The 9,305-nt window shown below is 34.0% G+C and overlaps 1 long non-coding RNA gene across 1 annotated transcript; it reads right to left on the bottom strand.

The window, feature by feature from the left end:
- Positions 1-668: 668 nt before the first annotated feature.
- Positions 669-7,686, bottom strand: LOC132544266 (uncharacterized). Its single transcript, XR_009553992.1, has 9 exons — positions 7,486-7,686; positions 6,590-6,919; positions 4,656-4,770; positions 4,505-4,526; positions 2,558-2,619; positions 2,058-2,088; positions 1,270-1,343; positions 975-999; positions 669-729 (listed from the first exon to the last, which is right to left on the bottom strand). It is a non-coding gene; the product is annotated as an uncharacterized LOC132544266 (long non-coding RNA).
- Positions 7,687-9,305: the final 1,619 nt, after the last annotated feature.

Below are 9,305 nucleotides of genomic sequence, written 5' to 3' on the forward strand. Positions count from 1 at the left end.
GCATAGCAGGGTGTTTCCCATGAAGCAGAAAACGCATGCTCTACCAAAGCTAATGGTCTTATTCTTCTTCGACGTTTTAGGATTCTCGATGCAGAGCTTTCTTTCGTTCCTATTTTGCCCTAGATCGTCGAATTTGAGTTTGAAGATCCTGTCGTACTGTCCGTTTTTTCTTTGTTGTTTCTATTCATATTTGCCTAAAACTTTTTTTCACTCAAATCATTATGTAAGATCTTGTTGTAAATGATAAATGACATAAGATCTATAATTAAAGCAGATATCCTTACTCCTACCAGTGTGATACAGCATACTATAAGACCATTCTATATTTTGACATTGACTCATTAACTTTGACCAAGGTATTTATAGTAGCTTGATGTTATCGACTGATGGCAGAACTACGCTTCGATATGCACCTGACTTTTCAATATGGGAAGTTTTGCCTACAGTATTTCAAAGATAATTCTTCTCTACTGCAATATATAACTTCAGAAAATATAGATAACATCACGTAAGATTTAAATGAAGTAATGATCACATCACAACTGTAAGTACAAATGGACAGTTTAGCAATTATATACATTCATACATCACTCGATATATTGGTAATAATCAACCACAGAAAGATCGAAAAGATTCTTTGATATCTAAAGTCATTAGTTTTTACCTTTCCGATCCTTCAGTTCCTCATAGACATTTGGACCATTTACACCTTCCAACATCTCATAGTTGCTTAAAACAAAATTCCATACAATAAATCATTTTTAAATAGATATTCAATGTCATTTCAAAAGTAGACAACCTATATATTTAAATCAATCTGTTTATTTAAAAAAAGATCTAGCATACACGGACATATTCTAAAATCAATTTACGATATTTTTGTGCACACCATTTACTGTTAGTTAAAAACTAATGTTCATGTTTTAGGAAATACACACTAAACAATCGTATTATTTAAATATAGCATATCTTACCTTACTTCTATGTTCTCGGAGACACCTAAATCCGTAAGAAATATTTATGTTTTGTACTGATTTCATTTTTGTAAGTTTAATGCCATACATTATAAAAATGCACATTCAAAATTCATAATTTACTTCCTTGTTATAGCTACATTTCACTTTTTTGTTCATTTCATTTAATTAATTAATGGTTATCTTTAAGATTTTGTAGACATTATTGAGAATTATTTCCATGAACATTGATCAAAACTAAAATGATAATTATTCAAACATGAAAAGTAGTGGAACATAAATATAAAGATCATACCATGTTCTTGTCCGACTTGTTCGTACATGTTTGGTGGTGCAATGTTTGTTATATCCAACTCTTCATACGAACCTCTGAAATAATAATCCATTACTAATACAATATCTTTATGCAATACGTCTCATACATATTTTTGAAATATCAATCATATGTCATACTTGCCATGTTTGATGATTTTACAATTAAACAATTAACCATTGTTATGATGACATGACATGGCAAAAAAGGCCACTCGCTCGCAGTGTTAATCGCTTTAGGTACCGTGAACTTTGACCATTTAGAATATGATCAAAGAAATTTTACATGAATTGACTAAGCAGTGTTTTCAGGAAAAATAGAGCTTGCGGTCTGACACAAATAAGAACACATCATGACTGAGGTTCTAGACTTTTTCAAGTAAAGATTTTATATAATAATGGCTACAAGAGGTAATCCAAAGGATCTGAATACTGAATTAACTTGGCAATGTCCGTTTGGCAAAGACAAATGATCTATCTGACTTATGGTCTCGGAAAAACATACCGGACTCTCGACAATTACAATTAATAACTTTGTAAATATAGAAGGCAACATCAAGTATCATCATTTCAACACTTGACACTTTAAGTTAGCTTCTATGATTTTTATTTAGATAAAGAAATCAAATTGACAAAACAAAGTTGACTTATTTGTGTCGTGACGAAAAACGAAATAACGAAATGGCACAAATCAGCCACCGCACTATACTTTAAGTTATGTTGAAAAAAAACAGCTTTAATGGATCAGGAAATAGCAGTTGCTACTAATACCTTCCCGGCCTTGGTGGTGTTGTCGCTGAGACTGTTAAGTAAACGAAAGCAAAGACTTTATTACACTGTAAAATGACAGTATCTATATTATCATTGGATCTAATTTGAACATCAAAAATAAAGTGAGAGTATATTTACAGAAATGCTGAAAAAGGTGATAGTATTACTTTCTATTTGGTGTTCTTATTTTATATACAGTAATGAAAATGTTATTTGTGGTATTGTTAAGACGCGAATCTCAACGCAAAATAAAACGTATGAATATTAACATTTTGTATGATAAGTAAACAAACAAAAATTGAGAACTTTAAGTGATGCATCAGTTGACAGAGCTGACAAGGATATAAGTTACATTAATCAAACACGTTGAACTAAATAACACATTTTACTATGATGATACAATCCCGCCAAAATCACAATATTTACAAGCACAGTCTTCATGAAGTGTGATGCAAAACATTTTTTCAGCAAATGGAAGGATTACATTTCTATGTACATACCGTGCTCGGAATCTCCTATGTTTTCGAAGGGCTTAGTTGTTGTCTGTTGTTTCCTCGAACGTCTTTTCATTGAAAACAATCAAGTTAAAAAGAATATTTTACATCATATTATTTCATAATTAATTAAAATTAAAGTATGTTGGATATGATGATGACCTCAACAAACATAGTGTAACTTATTATGTTTTATTGGTTTTGAGAATTGTTGATAACATCTAAGTAATTTTTAAGGTTAATGTCTCGCATCATCACTACAATAATGCCCGAATTGATATTGTTTACTCCGCTGAAAGAAACATTTTTAAACTTAGTTTGTTATATTTTGGAACATGCCAAAGAACATGTTTTTCAACTTTAGATATCATACACGAGTCAAAACCTAACTATATGTACATTGTATATAGTCCATATGTCAACCTTATCTTTCGGTTTTTCCAATCTGAACTTCTAAATATTACACTGCCGAACATTTTTGTACTAAAGTGAAAAGATTAAACAGTATCTAGGTCAATATGATTGATACTATAGCAATAGCGAACTTACCAACATCTGGACGTATATAACGGAACCAACAGGCAAAATATAGCGACTATAAAACTTCCCCATAATTTTCATCAATCTGCATTTTGAAACTCTGAGTAATTTCACCCAATGATATTTTACAAACTCGATTCAACATCCGGGTTGTAACAAATACTTTGAACAAAATAGTAAGAAGCTGTGTACTTTTTATTTGGCTTTCGGGAGATATAGTCTTTTGGAATGAAAGTAACTGAAAATATTTTCTTAAATTTCTTCCTGTAAGTTCGTGCCAATCCTATTGGCGATCAGTGCAACGCACCGAGGACTATTAAAGCAAACGACCGAGTGGTACTGGGAGGAAACCGAGGAAGCTGGTATTCATAGCCTCGAGCAGCTCGTCACTCAAAAGCCAGTGATGCATTTCTAAGGTCACAGAACTGATATTAACGCTTGACGCAAAATCGAGATGACTTACTAGCGCCATAACCATATTGTTGTAACAAATGTCGAAAAGTAAGAAGGAACTCGAACTACCTGTAACAATACGTGAGATTAAGGCCAAACACTAGGTAATTCAAAGAGACGACCGTAACACTTCCCTATAATCTTCATTCTGAAATAATGTTTAAGTGACGCCTTTTTATTGAATATTTTCATAATCTTATCCCTGATATACTCTTGAATTCTGACGCTAGCCAAAAGATGGCGGCATTCTTTCCTGTTGATGTAGAAGATCAATATTGACATTGGAGAAAATCGTAATAGTGACATGCTCAAACGTGTCAACGAAATGTTAAGTGGGAAGTACAAGAATGACCAACTTTGTGACGCATTTCTTTTCAATTTAGTCTGCTTTCAGTCAGATTTTCTGTAAACACAATAACCGTTGCTGTAGGTCAAATTTTCAATCACTACATTAAGACTCAATTATTATTATTATAGAAAGAGTTTGTGCTTCGTTTTATGCATATACTTAAAATACTTATAATTTATTTGGTCATCTCGTGTGAAAAGTAAATTTTTTTTTATTCTACAGTACATGCATGAAAGCATCTTCTATTTATCATGTACATGTGTCTCTCGAATCCCCATATTGGAAATGCAGGAATGCCGCTATTTGGAAATAGAACATTCAAAATAGGTACATTCTCTCTGTGGATTATACAGTATCATGCATATTTTGACGGTCATGAACTCGTTATTGATGCCGTCGGGGTGAGGATCGTTTCAAGAACGCAAAATATAAAACAAATTCATAACATTTGCATTATGCACCGATTAAATCAATGTGTAGATTCGGAACTGTGTTATTCCAACGAATCATAACATGGTCTACTGTTGACGGTGTGACTACTGGAATAAACTTATCAGTAGTGTCAAGCACCTGTGATATGATTTTAATTACCAATTCTATCGTATACTTACATAAAGGGTAGGTGTCCAAATCCTACAAAATCAAACAACATTACGTTATACGTTGTTATACATGCTGACATCAAATTAATATCACAATATTCCTGTTTATATATGTTTTTGTCTCATTACTAACATATGATGGTGGATGATATATACTTACTCGTGATAAATACTCCGATCCCAATGGATGAAAAAGATGAGCACAGTCACACTGATCAAAGCAACGAATGTTGTGTACATCTGTTTATAATACGGATAACTGGTTCCATCTGAAACTAAAAGCATCATATATGTTTTTAATTATACGTTGCATTTAAATCAGCCACAGATTAAGCCATTAGAATTACCCATGCCTTCCCTAGAATAAGCTTTGATATTGACACACAAGGAAACTAATTTACAAACCTGATTGTAATTCAGTTGTATACATATTGACAATTGAGGATTTGAACATATGTCATTGAGCTTAACTAATATACAAGTGTGCTATTCCGGTACGTCCACTTGTAAACATCAGTCACAACACAGTGTGTCAGATACGTTAAAGAATGATATTTGCTAAAGGAACATGTATGCGTGTCCAGTCGGTGTATGTGTCACATGATCTACAGAACTTCACTTTAGCTTAAAGTGCACATGGTACGCATAAACGGTAACTGTAAATGACTGTGTCTTTTTTTCGGATTACGTGAATGCAGTATTTTTTGTGTATGCAGATAGAAGCAAATATATATTCGGGGGCTTTGCAGGGGGGGATGCTGCGCAAGGTTCTAGAGGACTTAAACATCTAAAATTGGTCTACTGCTAGGGTACAAATAGGAGTTCCAATGTTTGCAGATATCAGAACAGTGGTGATTATAGAGCTGAGGTTTGATTTTCAGGGTTTAGGTCAGAGATACATCATTAAATGGACTAAGTGTGCATCAAATACAAGAATGGAATAAAGTTATTTTTCTTTAATGACAATATAGAGACATTACTATTTGCTTTAATTTTACAGGTGAATGTAAAGTATAGAAATACATACTTTTGCTATAAAAAATAAATACGTTTTCAATCCCGAGAATGCAATATAAGATAAGATATTATATTGGTTGGAAGCATTGAATTAAGTGAATTATATATAATATGCTAAATACGAGGGATATTGTTGCTGTTAGCATTGCTTATGGACATTTTTAGTTTGATATATCATGAAAAGATATTGTGAAGTTCATGTCGTGGGAAGTTTTAAATTTGAAATGATATGTAGAAGTATTGATATTATTTCAATTATGATAGTACATTCCTCTCACTTCTATATAGAAATATAATATTAAAAGTTGTGATCATCCATTTGCAAAGTTGTGAACTGCATTATAGGATTTCCACTGCTGCCTTTTTCATTAGACGTTTCTATGAACAGTGTTATTCAGTTACAAAAGGACGAACTGTTTATATTTGATGAGAATTGCAAAAACGAATTGATTGAATGATTTGTCAACCAGCATTAAGAAGTCAATAATGTAGACAATAGGTAAATAAATGTAGACTATTTTCAAGTGGTCAGTCGTACATATTTGGCTTGTTAGAGGCATAGATCACCAACTTTGTACACTGACCCTTTTCTAGTTTAAATTAAGTTCAATTAACGATTTGCAACGTTCGAGAATAATTAGTTCACTCAGCTAGATACAATTTAAATTATAAAAATATTTACTCATTCCAATAATAGAAAGGAGAACTAAAACGATTATACTACAATTTCCTCGTCGAACACTGTCCCTCTGCCAAAGATAATTTAGAATTGTACATGTATTAGGATGTTTTTGCAAAAAATAAAATCAATTGGATTAATGTTAGGAAGAACGATCACATTCTTTTCTGTTAAGTGGGTAATATTGCCTTTGTCTTTTCGTCCAATGTATGCATGTATGTTGACGTCATAGATTGTTGTTGGCAAACTTGAGCAAATAGATGAGACACGGATTATTAGTTGGCGTATAGACGGACAACTGATAGGAGAAACCAAAAATAAATAGATGCCTTACTTTGAAGTAGTTTCATTGTTGTTTTTAGACCAGATGAACTAGACAATACTTGTCAATCACTTACCTACTATTTTAAACGAGAATTTAAATACGAGTTCCGGGAAAACATCATTGATGACAATCAGCTTGTAATCTCCAATCTGGTAGATTTGAAAAGAAGGGAAATATAAATTCACTTTGTATCCGGGTCGTGATATCATTTTCCCGTAGAAGGCGTCCAACACTGTTTCTGAGGTAAAAGTGATCGTGAGGTTCTGTGTAGATGCCAAGCGTTCCTCCTTACTGATAAACATTTCTGTTGGTGCAGGATGGCTAATGAATAAAAGTGATTTCCGATATGGCTGACCTTTGTTGGGGAAATCCATCGAACCTCCTTCAATGAGTATCGGACTTCCTTAACAACAAAATACACATACTGACTAGCATTGACATTGATTATGTTCTGAGTATTAGTACATATATTCTAATGGAAGAGAAAACGATCAATTGATATAATCATACACAAAATCCTTGTTGTACCAATTAACGCTGTATTCATAATGACACTTTGAACCTGTAATCGGTCAATCAGGGTTGAAACTGATAGTCTCATAAGGGAAGGGGGTGCAGATCCAGTTTTGCCAGTTTAATACTGTGGATATTGACCTGCAGATTTGCCAAGTGAAATATGAGGTCTCATATTGACATGTTTTTAGCAAATATTCTCTAGAAAAAAATCCGCTACATTGGATAGTGTACTGCCTTCAAATGCATGTACGTTTGACAAATTCCTTGGAATGTGTTACCATGATTTGAAATTCGAACAAAGCATGCACTGACCATTGAAGCGTAACGAAAGCACGTTTATAGATATTACATATCCAACAAATTTCAATTCATCTACAAAATATTATAAGTCTTTTTCCAGATAGACTTACGTTTGCGCTGTTAGTAAATTCAGTTAGTTAAGACATTATTTACCTTTAACACCAAAGACAGCTGTTCCTGTCTGTGTCAGCTGACCATTCCTTCCCGTGATGGAGTTCTGTACCTGACATGTGTAGGTACCGATGTCCTGATACGACACCGTGTCTAGTGTGAGAGTTCTCCCTTGGGTCTTCTCGTCACCAGTAAGCGTCCTGATAAGGGTGTTGTCATATTTATGTACCCAGTCACCAAACGTGTACGAGTTAGGGACACCAGACGCATTACATGTCATCACCAATGACCGAACACCTTCAGTGGAATTCTGAACCAGCAAAGTGACATCCGGGGCATCTGTTATTATAACAATAAAATACGGTTATAAATTAATACAAATCCATACCCAAGTCATTAACCATATGCGTTTACTCCTTTTAAATTTAATTTTCATGATACTACCTGTCAGCAACCCGTCGGTACGTGGAAAGCCCAGTTTCTGAATTGTTGCCAACACTTATCAAAGATTTGGAGGAAGAAGCTACAACCATTGTCCTTTTGGTGTGCAAGGTTAGTCTAAGGAGAGGATATGTTTACAACATATCGGAGATAGTAAAGATATTTAACTGGACATATCAATATCGTTTATACTAACACCAACATCAGTTATGCTATGCCCTTCTGAACGAAACAGAAAGGCACAGTCAAAGTATTGATCTTTAGGAAATTGAGAAATACAGATCAATACTTCAACTTCCAGTCTCATCAACTTTACACAAGACATTTGGCGTTTTACAAATTTTCCTCGATGAATGCGACATGATTTTAACAGGGCATCAAGACAAACTGGTTATACTCACAATCTATCGCAAAAATGACCACAGATTAGCTATACTCACTCTGTATTATGAGGTTCTGGACAGATTGGTTATACTCACACTGTACCACGAGGTTGAGAACAGACTGAGTTTGTAGTGTCCCGAACTTTGATGATGACGATGTGGCTTTACATGTGTACAGCCCGGTTTTGTTCCTGTTGATGGACGGGAAGTTCAAAACATTGTTAGATGACAAACTCTGGAGCAACCAGGTAATAACAGGTGTTGGTTTACCTACAGCTGTACAGGTACACTGGTAGTTGTCTGTCTCATTAACCTTTACCACGCAGTCAGATGTTATCACAGGGGCGACTGTAAAAGGAGATATATAGATACAATGAGAGATAGTTAAACTAAAAGTTGAATGTCTCATGAACCTTTACATGCCAGTCTGACGTTAACCACTAGAGAGACTGTGTTCGTAAATGCATATAAAAACATAGTTCAAAAGTCCAATTCAGATCAGTCCCAATATCACAACGACAGAGTTCACAACCAACGGAATCACCCAGAGTACTCTTCAATTAAATTTATCAACATTACTGCAAAATTTCATTTAAATGAAACCAGTGGAACTGAAAAAGAATCCTATTTAAAAATATGTTTTTCCCAATGGCATTCATAGTGGCCATATTCGACTTCAGACTGACAAAAATATCAACACTTGGTGGACCATTAATGATATAAGCAAGTTGAATCTGATTTCCACTGGTGAAACTTGTCAGTGAGAAGAACTTTGAAATATGTGTTGTTCAGGAAAACCATGATTTCACAATCATATTACAAAATGGATGCCTGGATAATGGCCACCATGCTCAAACAAGCAATAAACCCACAGGGCCTACGTTGATTATCTGTTAAGTCAGCTACCAAAGCATTTCAAAATAGAAGAAACATTTCTCACAATTCCAATTTCTGGCTCTCAGACCCACATTCCAAAGTAGAACACAATTCTTGTATGGAACGAAGATTTTTAGTCACTTACAACATTTCACCATTCAG

The sequence above is a fragment of the Ylistrum balloti genome, unplaced genomic scaffold (genome assembly GCF_031769215.1).
Source record: "Ylistrum balloti isolate Yb309-2 unplaced genomic scaffold, AGI_CSIRO_Ybal_v1 Utg369588, whole genome shotgun sequence".
In the NCBI taxonomy this organism is placed as follows: domain Eukaryota; kingdom Metazoa; phylum Mollusca; class Bivalvia; order Pectinida; family Pectinidae; genus Ylistrum; species Ylistrum balloti.